Source organism: Phalacrocorax aristotelis, chromosome W, assembly GCF_949628215.1.
Source record: "Phalacrocorax aristotelis chromosome W, bGulAri2.1, whole genome shotgun sequence".
NCBI classification, from domain to species: domain Eukaryota; kingdom Metazoa; phylum Chordata; class Aves; order Suliformes; family Phalacrocoracidae; genus Phalacrocorax; species Phalacrocorax aristotelis.
In genome coordinates this window covers 14,274,886-14,297,167 of record NC_134310.1, presented here as the reverse complement: position 1 = coordinate 14,297,167, position 22,282 = coordinate 14,274,886, and positions in this window count along the sequence as shown.

Here is a 22,282-nt window from a genome sequence, read left to right as displayed (position 1 = left end):
TATTAACTGGGGGAGTTGGCTGGGGAGGAGGAGTGATCATGGCTCAGGGACTGGTGGCGTTGGGCCACTGGGTGGTGAGTGGTTGCATCATGTGTTGTTTTAGTTGTTTATTCCCCCTCTCCATAACCCTCCAGGGTTTCACCTCTCTTTTTCGTTATTTTCCTTTTTATTATATTATTATTGTTGTTGTTCTTATTATTGTTGTTTTAGTTTAATTATTAAACTGTTCTTATCTCAACCCACAAGTTCTCACTTGTGATTCTCTCCCCCATCCTGCCAGTGGGGGGTGTGAGCGAGCGGCCGGATGGTGCTTAGTTGCCAGCTGGGGCTAAACCACAACAGTCTCTTTTGGCACCCAACGTGGGACATGAAGAGTTTGAGATAATAACAGTTGCTGGTCACGGCATTGACTCATCTGTTCTCAGTATTAGTTGAGAATATTATCCGATCTACACCATGCTCTCATTTTTGCAGTACATGTTAAAGATTGGTGTTGGTTTGTGTAGTCTGCTCTGCTCTGCAGTGATTAGCGATGTTTTGCCGAGGATATTTGTTATTCAAACAATGGCCTTGACCTTTATCTGGTATTTGTGTTTTGTATTGGAGCTGTTACTGTACTTCAAGTACCACCTCATGGAGACAATTAGCAATTATACCTCCTCCTCTGAGAGATTTTATATGGAGGAAATACAGAATGGCATCTTTGCTACCATCTTCTATGATGTCTCCTCCTTCATTAAAATAACTGTTCAGTATCTTGAACATCCTTGGGTAGTTAAAATATATATATATTGATATTTCTTTGGCAGATTGTTTCAGTTATGTCTAAGGTTAGTAAGCAATTTAAGAATATCATCCAGAGATCTGCCCCAAGGCTCAATAGTTATGAGTGACAGGGCATGTGGGATAGTATGGGCAAATACCTAGGACAGTGAAGCACCTCCAGTGTTTTGGAACTTCACCCCTGAACAAGTGCAGAATCCTGAAAATCTAGTAGACTATTTGGAGGAAGTATGTTGTTGTCCTGGTAACTCCAGTGAGACACAGATTACTGCAGCATTCTGGGGCCTGGTGTAAGGGACTAGAAACTTGTCTCAACATTCTTGGCAGGACAGTTTAACCACCACAGCAACTGAGCAGGACAGTTTAACCACCGAAACCTCATCACCACAGTTCTACCCAACAGGAACACATATGCATCCTGTTGCCTTGGAGCACATAGCCCCAGTCCTCTGCGCATGCACCTGGGTCCAGGTTCAAATGACCACATATGGGGGCTCAAACCCTCTAGAACTTACAAGGACCCTCTAGTGACAATACTGGGCATGTGTCCCATCACCAAACTGGAGGCATGGGTATGCAAAACAGTTCCAAGAACTTATTGACTATGCAGTAAGACAACGCTATAAAAAGTGAAACCAGCAGAGGCTACGAGGAGAGGAAGGGAAGAAGAAAGAGGAACGTTCTCCCACTGGACTTGAAGATACATCGGACTGATGGGATGCCACAGATCCATGGTGGTAGCTATTGCAGCTCTCTCTATCTTTCTCATTCTTTGCTCTTTCATAGAATCATAGAATTGTTAAGGTTGGAAAAGACCCTTAAGATCATTGAGTCCAACCGCTAACCTATCACTGCCAAGTCCACCACTAAACTATATCCTCAAGCACCACGTCTACCCTTCTTTTAAATACCTCCAGGGATGAAGACTCAACCACCTCCCTGGGCAGCCTGTTCCAATGTTTGACAACCCTTTTGGTGAAGAAGATTTTTCTAATATCCAACCTAAACTTCCCCTGGCGCAGCTTGAGGCCATTTATTCTTGTCCTATCACTTGTTACTAGGGAGAAGAGACCGACCCCCGCCTCGCTACAACCTCCTTTCAGGTAGTTGTAGAGAGCGATAAGGTCTCCACTCAGCCTCCTCTTCTCCAGACTAAACAACCCCAGTTCCCTCAGCCGCTCCTCATAAGACTTGTTCTCTAGACCCTTCACCAACTTCGTTGCCCTTCTCTGGACACGCTCCAGCACCTCAATGTCTGTCTTGTAGTGAGGGGCCCAAAACTGCACACAGTACTTAAGGTGCGGCCTCACCAGTGCCGAGTACAGGGGCACTATCACCTCCCTGCTCCTGCTGGCCACACTATTGCTGATACAAGCCAGGATGCCATTGGCCTTCTTGGCTACCTAGGCACACTGCTGGCTCATGTTCAGCCGGCTGTCCACGAACACCCCCAGGTCCTTTTCCTCCAGGCAGCTAGCTCTCCAGCCACTCCTCCCTAAGCCTGTAGCATTGCATGGGTTTGTTGTGACCCAAGTGCAGGACCGGACACGTAGCCTTGTTGAATCTCATACCGTTGGCTCTGGCCCAACGATCCAGCCTGTCCAGGTCCCTCTGTAGGGCCTTCCTGCCCTCCAGCAGATCGACACTTCCACCCAGCTTGGTGTCATCTGCAAACTTACTGAGGGTGCACTCAATCCCCTCATCCAGATCATCAATTAAGATATTGAACAGGACCGGCCCCAACGCTGAGCCCTGGGGAGCCCTGCTCGTGACTGGCTGCCAACTGGATTTGACTCCATTCACCACCACACTCTGGGCTCGGCCGTCCAGCCAGTTTTTAACCCAGCGCAGAGTGCACTTGTCCAAGCTGTGAGCAGCCAGCTTCTCCAGGAGAATGCTGTGGGAGACAGTGTCAAAGGCCTTACTAAAGTCCAAGTAGACAACATTGACAGCCTTCCCCTCATCCACTAAGCAGGTCACCTTATCATAGAAGGAGACCAGGTTAGTGAGGCATGACCTCCCTTTCATAAACCCATGCTGGCTGAGTCCAATCCCCTAGTTGTCCTGCATGTGCTGCATAATGGCATTCAAGATGATCTGCTCCATGACCTTTCCTGGCACCGAGGTCAGGCTGACAGGCCTGTAGTTCCCCGGATCCTCCTTCTGACTCTTCTTGTAGAGGGGTGTCACATTCACTCGTTTCCAGTCATCTGGGACCTCCCCGGTTGACCAGGACTGCTGATAAATGATGGAGAGTGGCTTGGCGAGCTCCTCTGCCAGCTCCCTCAGTATCCTCGGGTGGATCCCATCCGGCCCCATGGACTTGTGAACAGCCAGGTGAAGGAGCAGGTTGGTGACTGCCACCTCTTCAACAACTGGGACTTCATTCTGCATACTAGCTCCATCTCCCAGCACAGGGGCCCGACAACCCTGAGGATGACCAGTCTGACTATTAAAGGCTGAGGCAAAGAAAGCATTAAGTACCTCAGCTTTCTCCTCATCTTTCGTGGCAAGGTTACCTTCCGCATCCAACAAAGGAGGGAGATTCTTCCTGGCCCTCCTTTTGTCACTGATATATTTATTAAAACATTTTTTTGTTATCTTTAACAGTGGTGGCCAGTTTAAGTTCCAGCTGGGCCTTCGCCTTCCTAATCTTTTCCCTGCATAACCTCTCTCCTTTTCTCTTGTGTATTCGTTGTTGGCCAAATAAAGTGACTTGACACTTGACTCCATTTTGAGCCTTAATTCTGTTTCCGAGAATGTAAAAGGAACCTAGTCACAATAAAACATTTGAGTTAACCAGAAGTTAAACCCAGCCACACCCAACCACCCAGAGCTACCTGAGGTTGGTTGGAAAGCAAGGTGGTTTAACCTCTGACAAACTGTTCAACCCAACAGTGGATTGTGACACCTGGCCCATGGCTACCGAGCCCTGTTCAACACTATTCAGTACCCTCAAGGGGAAGCGAAGGCATCTGGATCAGAAGACAAAGCAATAAGCACTGAGGCTACTCCAACTCTGGTGACAGGCACTGTCAAACCTCCAGGACCAGCACTGTGGCTACTAATACCCCCATGACAGGCACTGCAGCTGAACCAGAGAATCAACCCGTTTCAGTTTCCCTTCAGAGGTACACCTGCTGTGGCACAGACATAACCACAGCCACAGGCGCTTCGAGATATACCTGCTTTGGTGTGGGCTTATCCACAGCCACAGATGATTCGGGGTGTCCTGCTCCCACATGGACTCATCCACAGATCACAGTCCCTTCAACTTGAGTTCACACTGGAGTTCCAGCCTGTCCAGTACAGCAGCACAGAAAACATCAGTGATGCCCTGGCCATCTGCCAGCACAGGCACCTGGCCATTGCTGTTACCAAAATGTTCCCAGGCACAGCAGAGTAAGGGGATAAGCAGTACAGCAAGCAGTGAAAGCAAGAAGGAGACACTAACAAGCACTGGACTCTAATATACAGGAAGGCAAGCAAGCCCCATAGCAAGCGCAGGAGCCAGCCAATTAATAGCTAAACAGCAGTAACACCTATAAATTCCATCTAGCACATTCCAGTCAAATCTGTCATTATCTCCAACCTTTCGTGCCCCACATTGGGCCCCAAAAAGGACTGTCATGGCTTAACCCCAGCAGGCAACTAAGCACCGCAGAGCTGCTCATTAACCCACTCCCCTTGGTGGGATGGGGAAGAGAATCAGAAGAGTAAAAGTGAGAAAACTAGTGGGTTGAGATAAAAACAGTTTAATAGGTAAAGCAAAAGCTGCGCACAGAAGCACAGCAAAACAAGGAATTCATTCGCCACTTCCCATCGGCAGGCAGGTGTTCAGCCATCTCCAGGAAAGCAGGGCTCCGTCATGGGTAACGGTTACTTGGGAAGACAAACGCCATCACTCCAAACGTCCCCCCCTTCCTCCTTCTTCCCCCCAGCTTTATATACTGAGCATGATGTCATATGGTATGGAATATCCCTGTAGTCAGTTGGGGTAGTCAGTAGACAGCTGACACAGTCAGCTGGCTGCGTCCCCTCCCAGCTTCTTGTGCACTCGACAGAGCATGGGGAGCTGAAAAAGTCCTCGACCAGTGTAAGCACTACTGAGCAACAACTAAAGCATCAGGGTGTTATCAACATTATTCTCATACTAAATCCAAAACACAGTACTGTACCAGCTAGTAGGAAGAAAATTAACTCTACCCGTGCCAAAATCAGGACAGCATATATGTTGGAATTTAACAAACTCTTTCTGAGATAATTAACTGTATAAAACATGAATATATTTATCATATTATAACTGACAAGTAGTTGTGTATTTCTAAATGTCTGAGTTCCCTCTCAGTTCTTTGGCATGTCACTAATTTGATGCAGATACCCTCTTGAATGCCACTGAAAAATAAATAAACCACCAGCAGCTACATAGCCAAATAGCCAGACACATTCATTGTATTTTATATATAAGGTCATGTTTTAAATTTTGGTACTGGCACTGATGTTTACAAGGTGTTGTGGTTTTGCCAGCAACTCAGCCCCACACAACCGCTCACTCACTCCCCCACCGGTGGGACGGGGGAAAGAATCATAAGGGTAAAGCTCATGGGTTGAAATAAGAACAGTTTAATAATTAAAATAAAACAACAACACCAAAAATGCAATGGAAAGGAAAACAACGAGAGGCATGAAACCTGGGGCAGGGGGGGAAAGGGGGAATGAACCACCAAAACAAACCACACATGACACAGCCACTCACCACCCACTGACCTGACACCACCAGTCCCCAAGCCACAACAACCCGTGTTGCAACTGCCCCCGTTAATATACTGGTCATGGTGTCACATGGTATGGAATGCACATCCCATTTACCAGTTGGGGTCAGCTGTATTGGCTGTGGCCTGTCCCCGCCTGGCCTCTTGCCCACTTGGCAGAGCATGAGAAGCTGGAAAGGTCCCTGGCTACTACAGGCACTACAGTGAAGAGAACTAACCCCTTCTCAGCCAAAACCAGCACACTTTACAACCAGGTTATCTACCTGGGCAACAATATCTTGCCACAATGCAGCAGCCCAGATGGGTTTGCCTCTGCGCTGCCAGTTGCTCTGCTTCCACTGCTGTAGCCAGCCCCACAGGGCATTTGCCACCATCCAGGAGTCAGTATATAAAGTGGCACTGGCCACTTTCCTCATTTAGCAATGTCTAAGGCCAGCTGGATGGCCTTTACCTCTGCAAACTGGCTCAATTCACCTTCTCCTTCAGCAGTTTCTGCGACTTGTTGTATAGGACGCCATACAGCAGCCATCCATCTCCGGTGCTTTCGATCAAGATGACAGGACCCATCAGTGAACAGGGCATACTGCTTCTCATTTTCTGGCAGTTTGTTATACAGCAGGGCTTCTTCAGCACGTGTCACCTCCTCCTTTGGTGATAATCCAAAATCTTTGCCTTCTGGCCAGTCCATGATCACTTCCAAGATTCCTGGGCGACTGGGGTTTCCTACTCGAGCCCGCTGGGTGATCAGTACAACCCATTTACTCCACATAGCATCAGTTGCTTAGTGTGTAGAGGGGACATTTCCTTTGAACATCCAGCCCAGCACTGGCAGTCGGGGTGCCAGGAGCAACTGTGCTTCAGTACCAATCACTTCTGAAGCAGCTCGAACCCCTTCATATGCTGCCAATATCTCTTTTTCAGTTGGAGTATAGCGGGCTTCAGATCCTCTGTATCCATGACTCCAAAACCCTAGGGGTCGACCTCGGGTCTCCCCTGGTGCTTTCTGCCAGAGGCTCCAGGTATGGCCATTCTCCCCGGCTGCAGTGTAGAGCACATTCTTTACATCTTGTCCTGCCCGGACTGGCCCAAGGGCTACTGCATGAACTATTTTCTGGTTCCTCGAACCCGATAAGCCCGAGGGTGAGCAGAGGGACCTGTCAGGAGTCAGCAGCTCTCGTGAGCGAGGCTGACGTGCAGCTGACGCGGCACGGGGCGTTGCCAGAAGCAACAGCAGGAAATTTAAACGGCCCCAAGGGAGCGTGAGCAACCAGGAGCACGGCAAACAGGGCGTGGCACGTCAGAAGGGCGTGGTGCGTCAATTTGCGTGGCAGTTCGCACAGGCAGGGCGAACAGGAGGGACACTGCAGACCGCTTGTAGGTCTGCAGTTCAGGCAAGTGCTTTGGTCTCTGGCAAAGTGGTGGGCACTCGCCTCAGAGCTAAAACCACTGTTCGTGCAGCAAAAGCCCCTGAGATGTCAGACACATCTACCCAGACGGATCTTGTAAGACAGGAAACATCAGTACAGGCAGCGGGTTGCAGCAAATGCCCAAACCCCTCTCCTGATGAAAAGGTAAGTACCTTCATGAGGTGCGCACAGGTTGACGACCTGTTGCGTCAGGTGGCCGAACTGCAGGAAACGGTTAAGAGGCTGCGCAGTATTAGAGGAGCTGAGGCAGAGATAGACAATTAGTTTCATAACCATGTTCCTGTGGCAGACACCTCTGAGAACGCGGCACCGTAGACCCTGGTGACCCACAGAAGCAGGATTCCACATCAGCCTGCACCTTCCACCATTACAATCAGAAACAGACATGAAGCCTTAACAACTGAGGACACCCATGAGCAAGGTCTGCAAAGTCCCATGCAAGGGGAAGCTGTACCAGCAATATACAGTGGACATTGTAAAAAGAAACAATGAGTGCTCGTGTTGGGTGACTCTCTGTTGAAGGGTACTGAGGCATCCATCTGCCAACCTGACAGGGAGTCACGAGAGGTTTGCTGCCTTCCAGGAGCCAAGGTTCGAGACGTGGCCGAGAAGGTGCCACAACTCATCAGGAGAACAGACTACTATCCACTACTACTACTTCATGTAGGCATGAATGACACTGAAAGCCCTAACCTGGATAAAATCAAGGAAGACTTTTGAGCCTGTGCTGGTTTTGGCTGAGAAGGGGTTAATTCTCTTCACCGTAGTGCCTGTAGTAGCCAGGGACCTTTCCAGCTTCTCATGCTCTGCCAGGTGGGCAGGAGGCTGGGATGGGTGGGGCCACAGCCGGGGCAGCTGACCCCGACTGGCCAATGGGGTGTTCATTCCATACCATGTGACACCATGACCAGTATAGTAACGTGGGCAGTTGGCGTATAGGGGGGCAGTTGCGGCTTGGGGGCTGGTGGCGTTGGGTAGTGAGCGGCTACGTCACGTGTGGTTTGTTTTGGTGGTTCATTCCCCCTTCCCCCCCGCCCGCCCCCGAGTTTCACGCCTCTCATTGTTTTCCTATCCATTGCATTTTTGTTGTTGTTGTTTTATTTTAATTATTAAACTGTTCTTATCTAAACCCACGAGCGCTACCCTTCTGATTCTTTCCCTCATCCCACCGGTGGGGGAGTGAGTGAGCGGCTGTGTGGGGCTGAGGTGCTGGCTAAACCGCAACAGATCCCTGGGGGAGGAAGTTAAAAACATTGGTGCCCAAGTGATCTTCTCTTCCATTTTGCCAGTTCGAGGGAAGGGAGCAGCCAGAAACAGGCGCATAATGTATATCAACTCCTGGCTACGTAGCTGGTGATGGGTTTGGCTTTTATGACAACAGGGATGGAATCCACCTGTCTAAAGAGGACAAGGGAATCTTCAGCAGTAGGCTGGCTAACTTGGTGAGGTGGGCTTTAAACTGAAGGACTTGGGGGTGGGATCCGTTGTGACAAATGCTCACACCAGCACGTCCAACAGGGGAGTAAGTCAGGCCAAGCAGTGTGGTGACAAATGTTCCTTAGCTGTCTCCCAAGAGGTGAAATAGAAGAGTAATCACCTAAGCGTAAGTATACAAATGCACACAGATTAGGTAACAAACAGGAGGAACTGGAGCTCCGTGCCCACTCAGAAGGGTATGACATCATAGGAGTAACTGAAACACGGTGGGACAACTCAACTGACTGGGGAATCGCAATGGACGGTTACAGGCTCTTTCGTAAGGACAGGCAGGGTAGAAGAGGTGGAGGAGTTGCACTCTACATCAAGGAACACCTTGAATGTATCAAAGTCAACTATGGTGATTGAGGCTGCTCTATCGAATGCCTCTGGGTTAAAGTCAAAGGGGTCATCTCCAAGCAGGACCTCACAGTGGGCATCTGCTATTGACCTCCTAACCACAATGATGATGCCGACGAAGCAATATTTGGGGCACTAAAGCAAGCTTCTGGCCAACAGAACCTGGTCCTGATGGGTGACTTCAACTACCCAGACATCTGCTGGAAGAACAATACGGCAGCTTGCATGTCATCCACCAAGTTCCTGGAATGCATAGAGGACTGTTTCCTGATACAAATGTTAGATGGGCCAACCAGGAATGAGGCACTGCTGGACTTGCTATTCACAAACCGAGAAAGCCTGCTTTGTAATATCTCGGTTAGTGATAGCCTTGGCTGCAGTGACCACAATATTGTGGAGTTCGGGATCCTGCTGAGCATGCTGAAGGTCAGTTCTAAGACAAGGGTTCTGGATTTTAGGAGAGCAAACTTCAGTTCACTCAGGGCTCAGTTGGGAGGGATTCGATGGGAAGCTTCCATGGAAGACAAAGGAGCTAGTGAGTGCTGGGAATTCTTCAAGAACTTTCTCTTGGAAGCACAAAGCTAATTTATCCCCTACAAAGGAAAGGGAAGTAAGCGGAGCAAGAGGCCCCCATGGCTCAACCATGACCTCCTGGGTCTACCCAAATCCAAAAGGGAAGCCTACCAGAGATGGAGAAGTAGAGGCTTATCCGTCGAGAGCTACAAGGGCATTGCCAGAGTGTGCAGAGATGCAGTTAGAAAAGCAAAAGCCCAGCTCAAATTGAAACTGGCTGTAGATGTCAAAAATAACAAGAAAGGTTTCTTTAGACATGTCAACCATAAGCAGAAAAAGAGGGGAAGCATAGGCCCACTGTTAAATGGAAAAGGAGAGTCAATCACCAACGATGCTGAAAAGGCAGAGGTCCTCAACACCTTCTTTACCTCTGTCTTTACCAGCACTGTAGGTTCCCAGGCTTTGGGAACAAAACTGCCAGTTGATCCAAACACCGACCCACCATCAGTGAAGGAAGCGTTAGTACATGAATTATTACAGGAGCTTGACCCCCACAAATCAATGGGCCCTGACACCATCCACCCGAGGGTGTTGAGAGACCTGGCTGACATCATCGCAAGGCCACTCTCCATAATCTTCGAGAAGTCATGGAGAATGGGGGATGTCCCAGAGGACTGGAGGAAGGCAAATGTTACCCCCATCTACAAGAAGGGCTCGAGGGAGGATCCGGGTAACTATAGGCCCATCAGCCTTACTTCAATCCCTGGGAAAGTTATGGAACGAATCGTCCTGGGGGCCATCACAAGTCAAATGAAGCACATGATTGGGAAAAGCCAACATGGCTTCACTAAAGGCAGATCGTGCTTGACAAACCTGGTGGCCTTCTATGACTAAGTGACTTGGCTGGTTGACAGGGGGCAGGCGGTGGACATTGTCTACCTGGACTTCTCCAAGGCCTTTGATATGGTACCCCAGTCTCCTTCTGGAGAAATTAATGTGTTATGGCCTAGACAAGTGGTCTGTGCAGTGGGTGGGGCATTGGCTGACAAGCCGCACCCAAAGCGTGGTGGTAAATAGCTATTTTTCCAAGTGGCAACCCATCACAAGTGGGGTCCCCCAGGGATTGATATAGGGCCCAATGTTATTCAATATCTTTATAAGTGATCTGGATAACAGGATCAAGTGTAGCCTGATGAAGTTTGCAGATGACACCAAATGGAGTGGGGAAGTAGACACTCTAGAAGGGAGAGCCGCTCTGCAGGGAGATCTGGATAGGCTGGAAGAGTGGGCCAGCAAGAACCTTATGAAGTTCAACAAGGACAACTGTCAAGTCTTGCACCTGGGAAAACATAATCCGGGAGTGCAGTACAGACTGGGATCCACCTGGCTGGAGAGCAGCTCTGTGGAAAGGGACCTGGAGGTCCTGGTGGACAGAAAGCTCAACATGAGTGAACAGTGTGCTGCTGCGGCCAAGAAGGCCAACAGGGTGCTGGGTTGCATCAACAAGGGCATCACCAGCAGAGAGAAAGAAGTCATCATCCCGCTCTACTCAGCGCTTGTCAGGCCACACCTGGAGTACTGTGTACAGTTCTGGTCCCCTCTATACAAAAAGATGTGGACAGGCTGGAAGGAGTCCAGTGAAGGGCCACCAAGATGATCAAAGGACTGGGAAGCCTGCCATATGAGGATAGGCTGGGAGAACTGGGTTTGTTCAGCCTTGAGAAAAGGAAGCTTAGAGGGGATCTCATCACCATGTACCAGTACTTAAGGGGTAGCTACAAAGAAGACGGAGACTCCCTTTTTACACGGAGTCACCTGGAGAGGACAAGGGGGAATGGACACAAGTTGCTCTTGGTGAGATTCTGATTGGACATCAGAGGGAAATTTTTCACAGTGAGGACAGTCAACCATTGGAATAATCTCCCCAGGGAAGTGGTTGACTCGGACATGTTGGACACCTTCAAGAATTGTCTGGACAGGGTGCTGGGCCATCTTGCCTAGACTGTGCTCTTCCCAGAAAGGTTGGACTAGATGATCCCTGAGATCGCTTCCACCCTGTGATTCTGTGATCTGTTCAAAGGCTTGTTGTTGCTCAGGGCCCCATTTGAAATCATTCTTCTTCAGGGTCACTTGATAGAGAGGGCTTACGATCATACTGTAATTTGGAATATGCATTCTCCAAAAACCCACAACGCCCAAGAAAGCTTGTGTTTCCTTTTTGCTAGTTGGTGGAGATATGGCTGCTATTTTGTTGATCACATCCATTGGTATCTGATGATGTCCATCTTGCCATTTGGTTCCGAAGAAATGTATCTCTTGTGCGGGTCCCTTCACCTTACTTTGTTTTATGGCAAAACCAGCCTTCAGAAGGATTTGGACTATTTTCTCGCCTTTCTCAAAAACGTCTTCTGCTGTGTTGCCCCACACGATGATGTCATCAATGTATTGAAGGTGTTCTGGAGCTCCTCCTTCTTCCGGTGCAGCCTGAATCAGTCCATGGCAAATGGTATGGCTGTGTTTCCACCCCTGGGGCAGTCGATTCCAGGTGTACTGGACGCCCCTCCAAGTAAAAGCAAACTGTGGCCTGCACTCTGCTGCCAGAGGGATTGAGAAGAATGCATTAGCGATATCAATTGTGGCATACCACTTGGCTGCCTTGGACTCCAGTTCATATTGAAGCTCTAGCATGTCTGGCACAGCAGCACTCAGTGGTGGCTTGACTTCATTCAGGCCACAATAGACTACTGATAGTCTCCACTCTCCATTAGACTTCCACACTGGCCATATGGGACTGTTGAAGCATGAGTGGGTCTTAGTGGTCACTCCTTGGCTCCTCAGTCGACGAATGAGCCCATGGATGGGGATCAGAGAGTCTCTGTTGGTGCGATATTGCCGCCGGTGCACTGTTGTGGTGGCAATTGGCACCTGTTGTTCTTCGACCTTCAGCAACCCCACAACAGAAGGGTCCTTCAAGCGACCAGGCAAGGTAGACAGCTGTTTAATTCCCGCCGTCTCCAAGGCAGCTATACCAAAAGCCCACCTGTACCCTTTTGGGTCGCTGAAATACCCTCTCCTGAGGTAGTCTATGCCAAGGATGCATGGATCCTCTGGGCCAGTCACAATGGGGTGCTTTTGCCACTCATTTCCAGTTAGGCTCACTTCGGCCTTCCATACAGTTAGCTCTTGGGATCCCCCTGTCACTCCAGTAATACTGATGGGTTCTGCCCCTATATAGTTTGATGGCATTAGGGTGCACTGTGCACCAGTGTCCACTAAACCCTTATACTCCTGTGGGTCTGAGGTGCAGGCCATCTAATCCACACAGTCCAGTAAACTCATTTGTCCCTTTCTTCTGCCTGGCTGTATGCAGGGCCCATCTAGTCACGATCGTAGTATTCACAACTCCTTGTAAATGCTAATCAAAAGTCCCTTTATTAATATCAGAAATAAAATGAGTGCTTCTACTCCTCTGTAGAACCTGCTTACTGTAGGACCTGCTCACTGGAAACTGGATCAGCAGCTTTCCTGGAGGAACCCCCCTGAGTGATTGTTTTTCCTTGGTTCTAGGGTCAAGGTAGGTTTTCCATCCCACTTCCTCATGTCCTCTCCGTGGTCACGCAGGTAAAACCATAGAGTGGCCCATGGTATGTATTTCTCTCTTGAGCAAAGGGACGCTTACTCCTAATGGCTGAGATACTGGTCCGTACTGGTGGGGAGTAGGACATATCCTCTTCGAGGTGCTGAAGCTTCCGGGACAGTTTCTCCACAGCAGAGATGAGCGAGGAAGAGATATGTGCTTCGTAATCTCAGAGTTTATCTATCACATACCCAATCGTTGGTGCTTCTTCATCTTTCCAGGCCATTACTGCCAATGAGTTTGCATACATGGATGGTGTACTGCATACAAATTTCTGCCACATGGGTCCAATGCACTGGACTTTATGTGGATCTTTGGATGACTGTTGATCATCCAGGTCGCTATAAATCGCCTCAAGCACAGCTAATTCCCTCTGGCAATGGATACCTTTCTGCATGGTCATCCATCTTCCTGGGCGATATGTGACAACTTCCTTGAAGAGATACCTTTCTTTCACTTTGGACAGGAGTCACCTCCAGGGGCTGAGAGCTTGTGTCCCTTTTCCAATTGCTTTGTCAGTGGCCCCTTCCCTACAAAGGGATCCCATTTGTTTGACTTCCTTCCCCTCTAATTTCAGGCTACTGGTTCCGTTGTCCCAGCATCAGAGCATCCAGGTGACAATGTGCTCACCTGAACGATGGCCAAAATCTTTTTGCCTATCTCGCAGCTCACTCAAGGATAGGGATTGAGTAGTTTCTGTTTCTTCTATGAGTTCTTTGTCTTCCTCCTCCTCTCCTCATGTTGGCCCTGCTCTTCCATCATCTCTTTCTAAACAAGTTGACTTTCTCTTCCAAGATTTCACAGTGCTTTTCCTGGGGTTTTGAGTGGTCACAGTGCCTGTCACAGGTGTTGGATTGGCTGCACATCCTGTCACAGGGGTTGAAGTGGCCTCAGGGCCTGTTGTGTTATCAACATTATTTTCATGCTAAGTCCAAAACACAGCACTATACCAGGTACACTGAAGAAAAATTAACTCTATCCCAGCTAAAACCATGACAATAACACATGCACATTTACAAAGAGAGTGGCCTTAGCCCCTGAAAGAACTTTTGTTATTAGCATTCCTGAATATACAGAGAAGGAAAATAAACTGGTTGAGTTTGTAAATTGTATCAAGACCTCTGAAGGATGGTGGAAAACTCCAAATGGACAATGTGTAGTTACTCCTCAAATAATGAGAGAAATTATGAAAAAAACCACATGGTGCCACTCATATGGGATCTGAGGCATTAGCAGAAATTACAAAAACATATGGAATAGGCATTAATATGTTAAAAATCACCAAAGCTATTACAAAAGATGTGAGACTTGTTTAAGGAATAATCCAAAAATTCAAAAGACACCCTTACCAGGAGAGGTAAAAAGAGGCTCTGTACCTGGGAGTTACAGGCAAATTGATTTTTCAGAATTACCAAAGTGTAAAGGATATAAGTGTTTATTGGTAACTGTCAATACTTTTTCAGGCTGGCCAGAGGCTTTCCCATGTTGCACCAACAAGGCCATAGAGGTAGTAAAAGTGCTTTTAAAAGAAATAATACCCAGATTTGGAGTCCCTGAGGGATTTTCATCAGACAGGGGACCCCATTTTGTAGCCGAAATTATCCAAGAAGTTTCAAAATTTTTGCAGATTAAATCGGTTTTACACAATCCGAGGAGACCACAATCTAGTGGGAAGGTGGAAAGGATGAATCAAACAATTAAACAACAAATTAGAAAATTATGTCAAGAAACCCAGATGAAATGGACCAAGGTTTTGTCCTTGGCACTACTTAGAATCAGAATACCACCATGAATGCAAGAAAAAGTTAGCCCATTGGAGCACCTCCGTAGACTTCCACACCAAAGAGACCCTTGAAATGAAAGCTAAATTATATCCAGTATTGAATTTTTTGAATAAGATTGTGTCCACGGAAAATAGTTTTATATGATATTGGATAATTATTTGTGAAACTAATAATGAAATGGTTGATTGTTGTAGGTGTTCTGATAATTTGGATGGAAATGATATTATTAATTTTATTAATAATCATAACCACCCTTTGTCTTATTCTGTGTACTGTGAGGAGATATAAAGGAATGGTTTGAGACTTAGAGGTGTTAAGACACCTCAAGCCTCTAAAAGGGGGACGGTGATTGTAAGAGAACAACTCCCCCTTGGAAAGAACTGTTATTTTATATGTTTAATTAGCATGATTCTAGACTCCTTTAATATTTAACCTAAGCTTAGGGATGGGATATCTTGACCATCAGCGATTATCTATTTAATCAAGGAAAAGTGTTTCTTTTAGAAGAAAATTATTGAAAATTGGCAAGAGAAAATAGCCTTAAATTGTCCTTCCATAACATGCATCCATATATATGGGTAAAAAGGGTTAGGGTATTTCATCTGTAAAGACCACCAAAGAGCCCTGAAGGAGGAAGGCATGCACAGAAGGATCTGAAGCGGAGCCAAGAGGAGTGACTTAACGCCATTATGCAACCTATGTAGATTAGAATGAATATGTATTAGATAGGAAGAATATGTATGGACTTATTGTATAAATATAATGAGGTAGCCGGCTTCGGTGTGCTTGATTTGTGGAAAACCACCAAGCAACCAGGCTTGCGCAACCCTGAAATAAATTAGCAATGTTTCTCCTGAGTGTGTGATTATTGACTCATTGCACAATGGGTGACGAATCTGCTTTTCGGCCAACACTCATGTCACTTTTGAAATTTCAAATAATTTTGTAACAATAAAAAAAAGTTTTAGCAGAATATGTTCCTAAGATCGTCATCCCTTGCTTAACAAGGTGGGAAGACATTATAATATAATTCTTAATTTTGCTTAACTGTCAGTAGAGGCATGAAGCTATGGAAGTGCTTTTAAGTTAGCAATCAAATGGAAGAATTAATGTGCAAAAAAGTAACAAAGGGTAAGATTATAACTTTAAGATATAGGTCAGTGGTAAAAGGTAAAGGTGAGCTAAAGGATGCTGCTACTTTGAGCATAGTCTATTCCTACACAGAGTGAATTTTCATTAGGAGATTTGAAAAGTATTGTAAAAGAAGCGCATTAAGAAATTGAAACCAACAGTACATGGTCCAGACTTCTCAAAAAAATGCAAAAACTTCTACCAATGCACACCCTGGCCAAAGGTTTCAAAGAAACACTGAAAAGCCCCACACAGCTCCCAAAAGAGGTAGGCATGCCAACGAGGGCATATGCCTTGGATCAGCTGGGGTCTGGGGGGAAGACTCCTAGGTAATTTTCCCCCTAGCCTGTTGAAAAGATTAAACTCAAGCTCTGGCAATCCAAAGTAAGAATATAGTCACTGATTTTTCCCTTGGCTGCAATAAATGGACAAGTGCTTCCTAGAGGTGCAGTAAGGATTTTACTGTTTTACTAGATTCTGTGGGGTCTCATAGCTATAATCTGTTTGGCAAATGGAGGGTGACAGAAGCAACAAAAAAATCTGCTAATCTTAGTTGATGCAAAGCAAGATTTACATAAATAACCTATCTCTTCTCTCACATTTGGTATCTCTGGTCTATTGGAGTTTTAAGTTTTTTAAGGCAAGCCACTCTTAAAACAGAATAATAAAATAGCAACAATCTACATCTTGTCAACCACCAGGCAAGGAAAATAACAAGTATTAGGCTCTGCTCTAATAAGATAGGGAAGAGGGTTTTTTTACACATCCTGACTCAAGCTGTGTACTAAACAATCGTTCTCTGACAATTTTATTTGTACTACAGCTTTTTAATAAAAATTACATTTTCCTTCATTCCTGCACAGGACCTTGGTATCATCTGTACTTCTAGAGACTCCCCTGGTTTAACTTGTAAGTCTTTAGATCCCCATCTTCTCTGGGGCAAATTCTGGACTGTGGTGGTAAAGAACTTTAATTTCACCTTCAAACTGCAAAAATAAAATAAAGAGATGCTGGATAAAAGCCATTAATGTAAAGTCTATGATCAGGTATTTTTTATAACAATATATTCCCGTTTATTACTAAATTTTTGAAAATTAGGCAAATAATTGTTTATGCTATGTAGTATGTGCCCACGCTTACTATTTGCACTTACAAACACTCAGATCACTACTTTTACAAGTAGTAATACTTTACCTTTCAAAGGCAAAATAATAGATTATTTACGAATCAGAGGTACAAATTAGAGGACACCATACAGATATTTTAGGTTTTATATTTTATGTGAACAAAACTTACTTTGAACATTTTTCTGAACTCTTTCTCTTCTCTTCCCTTCCCATCTTTTTAAGCTTTTGTGCATCATCTTCATCTGATTTAAATTTTCCAAGGCTTGCTGGTTTAGATGAACTAAAACAAGAGGTTACAGATAAAAAGAAAATTAGCAAAACATCTGAGGTATTGACAACCTTTCTGATAATTTTAGTGAAAATGCATTTACCTTCATGTGTCTTTAGTATGTTTTCTTTGCTCTACAAAACTAATATGGATAATACAATGCAGATTTAATTTTAAAATAAATAAAAAGTTGGGATTGTCTTTCCTACTTTTCTCTTTTAATGACTTCTGATATTAATATATCTATTACATAAGTGAATATGGAAAATTATTCAAAGTATCTAGTTGCTACATCAATGTCAACTTTACATCTACCAAAAATAGTTTAGGTAAATAATAGCCATCACTTTAGAATCTCTGGGCAAGGGGCAATTTTTGTGAAGTCTATGTATCTTCAGGCAATAGGCTGAATAACACATCCCACTGTGGAGGCAGCTGGAACGTTTTAACTTTTCATACAGCAGCTGTGTTAGTCCTATGTGCCCATAGAAGACCTTGCTACTCTGTGGAATCTGCATTACATGCCCTATTTCAAGTTCTGTTGTTTTTTCTACATCCCTGATTCTGTTGACTTGTGCCAATGAGCACAGAAGGGTTTAATGCCCTAACTGCCCTTCCTGATGCTGTACCTGGGAATTTAAAGTCTGACTCTGCTTTCCGATCCTTCCTGATCTCTGTAGGATTTGTGGATGGCAGTTTCACTTGATGATGAATGTATGTGTGTGAAATAACCTAGATTTAAGGTGGGCCACGTCTTTTCCTTTGGATATACAGTTCAAAAAGCTCTCTCTGTTTTAATGCCTCCAGACTAGATTATTGTAGTGCACTTTGTAGCTCCACCTGAGTGAAGTCAGTGACAACAGAATGTGACATGTTGCAGTCATCTCCACAGATGCATCTGTGCTCATAACACATCTGTGCTTGAGAGATGGCGATGACTTCCTGGTCCAGGGATAAAAGTTTTACAAGTTGAACTTTACCCCTCCAGATGTGTTTCATACTTGTAACATAGGGCACTATCTCCTTTTCTCATAAAATACTGCAGCAGCTGAGATCAAGTATAGTACTTATCCTAACAGTCCCCAAATTTTGATAGGAAGAGGACTGCATGCAGAGAATCTACAATGAAGAATCTTCAGGCTATGCATTCATTTCTACCTCTTGTCCATCAGGGGCTGAATTTGTTGAAATTCAAAGCATGCTTATTTATTCTATAGTCTAATTATTATTTTAATCTGAAATGGAGGCAGGGAGCATTCAACTGCCATTGTTAACAGGTTATGAGAACTACAAAACCTGACAATATCAAATAAAGCCTACATTAGCAGCAATCTGCCTCTAGTAAATACTTTGAAAATGTGTCACAGTGTATTAAAGATTTCTGATCAGAGGAGTAATTTCCATTTTCACTTGTTTGAGTTCAGCTGGTGGAGGAAAGAATTCTGAGGAATGTACGTCATCATAAACATAATTGTCTCCACAATCTGAAACAATAGTGTTTAAAAGAATGGAAACTTATTATGTGATCCTTGAGTAGTGAATACATTGTGTTACAATCTATGGTAGTGTAGCTAAGTTGACAAGAAATTGCAGCAAGTATCGTAGCTATTTATCATCTATAGTAACTGTGGATTTTCTGTTTTGCACAATCTACTATGCAAAACACACCAGCGAACCTTTTCAGAATAAGACTATTAATAATAATAGGTATTCACTGATATTTTAATCTTCTTAAGCTGAAGCAAGTTTTAGCACATGTTGGCTAATGCAATAGCCTTTAATCTTTGTTTTAATTAGTCCATTTCCCACTGGGTTGCATCAAAGTATATTTTTGGGGTTTAATTTTAATGTACACTCAGGCACTTCTATAGCACTCTGGTCAATGCAACATTGCCGAGAAGTGCATATGAATCACATGTATGTTAGTTTTTAGGACATATTGCATTGCCAAAGCAGTGAAAAGAATTCTTGCCCCAAGAATGTACTTTCAATCACATCCAGCATATTTGTAGAAAGGAAGCAATTGTTCAACTCATCAAATCCATGGCTAGAAAAATCACAGTAGGAGATAAAAGGTTTAGAACTCAGTTCAGGCAACAGCCTCAAAAACTGTAAGAATTTGCTTTTTATTCCATGGCTGAGATTATATTTATGAGTATACGTTATCTTACAAAGACAGTGCAAGTGATAAAAATAACAAGCATCTCTTTATTTTTGAAGTCTTGCATTAAGTGTTTCTTACCAAGTATATCTGTTCATAGTTAATGTCAAATAAAATGAACTAGTGGGAATCTCACACAGAAAAATGATGACTTCTTAAAAAATGCATTAAATTGTTTTCTGGAGAGCTTGCAATGTATTTGTATCTCCTTGTCTGTAACCAAATCAGTCACAGTATTTGAAAATTGTTTGCTGGAACTGGATAAGCAATGGAAAATTCTGTTTCCTTCCTTGGATGTGTTTTTGTGACTACCATGACAGAGAGTAATGTATACAGAAAAAAAGGATAAGGTATCAATATGAAGACTAAACAATAGGCTATTAATTACCTTTTCCAAACTGCTTTGTTGAAGGAGACATGCTGGTAAAAAAAAATATGCTTGTTAAGTACTTATATCTCATTAATACACTTTTGCATCATTTAAATAATTTTTAAAAACTTGCAAGACAAGGGGTCCAAGTAATGTCCAGACATTTTGAAGCTCTTCTGACACCAACAATACTCAGGGACTAAATGTATTTTTACCACTGAATCAAAGTAAACTGGGTCAGAACTGAATGAGAGAAGATGGTGGTAAAAAACACCAGTTGCTTATCTAACCTCTAGGCAAGATGGGGAGAAGACAATCTTTGCATTTTTCTGTTTGGCATATAATTCCAAAAATTTGGATTAATGGGACTAGATTTACCAGTTTATCTCAGTGGCATTGTACTGGTGAGCTGAAGATACAGCAAACGTACATCACTACAGTGGCACAAAGATGATGGATTATTTTGGTGCTCTTCAACAAAAAAATTTTTTGCCCTGGCAGGCTCAGAACAAAATTCTGTTATCCTCTGCCACATTGACTTTAGTTGTTTTTTCTCGTACACTTATCTTTTTGTCATCTTTGGCTTTTAGCCTTTTCAAGATTCCCCAGGACCAAATATCATTCTTATCTTCATCCTGCAATACAGACCTTTGGAGTATTGTAATGGTTTTATCTGGGATAGAGTTAATTTTCTTCACTGTAGCTGGAATAGCACTGTGCTTTGGACTTAGTATGAAAACAATGTTGATAACACACCGATGTTTTAGTTGTTGCTGGGTAGTGCTTATACTAGTCAAGGACTTTTCTAGCTTCCCATGCTCTGCCAGGTGCACAAGAAGCCGGGAGGGGAGGTGGCACAGCTAAGAGAGCGGATTCAAACTGGCCAAAGGGATATTCCATATCATGTAACGTCATGCCCAGTATGTTAACTGGGAGGAGCTGGCTGGGGGAGGGAGGCAGCAATCGTGGCTTGGTGATGGGCAGCGTTGGTCGGCGGGTGGTGAGCGGTTGTATCATTTGTGTTTGTTTTTTTCCTTTTCCTTTTTCTTTTTTATTATATTTTTATTATTGTTATTACTATAATAATCATCATTATTATGATTATTATCTTATTTTAATTATTAAACTGTTCTTATCTCAACCCACAAGTTTTCTTTTTGCTTTTGCTCTTCCGATTCTCTCCCCCATCCCAGAGGGGAGGGGGGAGTGAGCGAGCGGCTGTGTGGTGTTTAGTTGCCAACTGAGGCTGAACCACGACAAGTATGCATGAAATTATCACAATGTGAAATGTAATATTATTTTTAAAAGGTCCAGTTTAAATTCTCCATTGATGCACATAATTGTCATTAATGCCAACAGTGTATATATCACAATGCAAGGACATTCAGTGTCTAAAAGGCTAAACTAGAAATATGTATTCTAGGTCATTTACAGCTATTAGATATATTTGTAGGTATAGATAGTCATCTACTGGCTTTCTGCTTTCCGGTTGTTACTCAGCAAGCTAGCATTTTAGTTTGTTATTTTCATTTTAGAGCTATTCTGTCTAGTTAGGGATTTGGGGATTTCCATGATTGCAGCTTCTTTTGCTGACATACCAAAATTAATTACAAACCAAAATGTCTCCAAAAGACCAAAGAACCCTTTCTTTTAGCTTCATGAATCCATCCTGATGTATACCCACTTGCTGATTATTATGCCTAATTCAAAAATATTAAAAACCAAAATGAAAACACTCTGATAAAGCAGCAAATTATTTAAATTATATAAAACCATACCTAGTAACAGCATCTTCATCATCAATTCCATCATAAAATTCTTGATCAGAAGAAGGAGGTAGGAACATCTCTCTAACAGATCAAACAGTGAATTAATGCATTTATATTTAATGCTGCTGAAAAGGGTATTCACTACTGGCCTCTTAAGTATGTCAGAAGTGTGCGCAGTTTGTGCAATATCCATGTAAATGGAATCTATCTGTAAATTAGCACAGCCTATTTATTAAAACAGTGATTTAGACTTAGCCCAGTTGGGAATGGCATCCACATCATTTAAACATGACACTGCCAATAACAAGAGAACAGATGCATTTACACTATTTGATGAAATTCTAAATGACTGGAGCCATCAGTGGAGTTTTGTTTTTTTTGATCATGGGGAGGTTTATACAGCACCGGACCTGCTGACAACAGATGGAGTTCACCTATCTCAAAGGGGAAAAAGGATTCTTGCAAATGAGTTGGCGGGGCTCATCGAGAGGGCTTTAAACTAGGTTCAAAGGGGGAAGGGGATATAGCCAAGCCCACCAGTGTTGTTGCTACCCATGACATTTCTTATTAGGACAGCCAAATACTGAATCTGGATTCCCACCCCCCAACAAGTGCATTACTTTTATATTTGAGAGGAAAACATCTCTTGAAAGGCAGAACAAAACAATTTTTAGACAAATAGTTTCTCAAAAGCAGTTAATGCT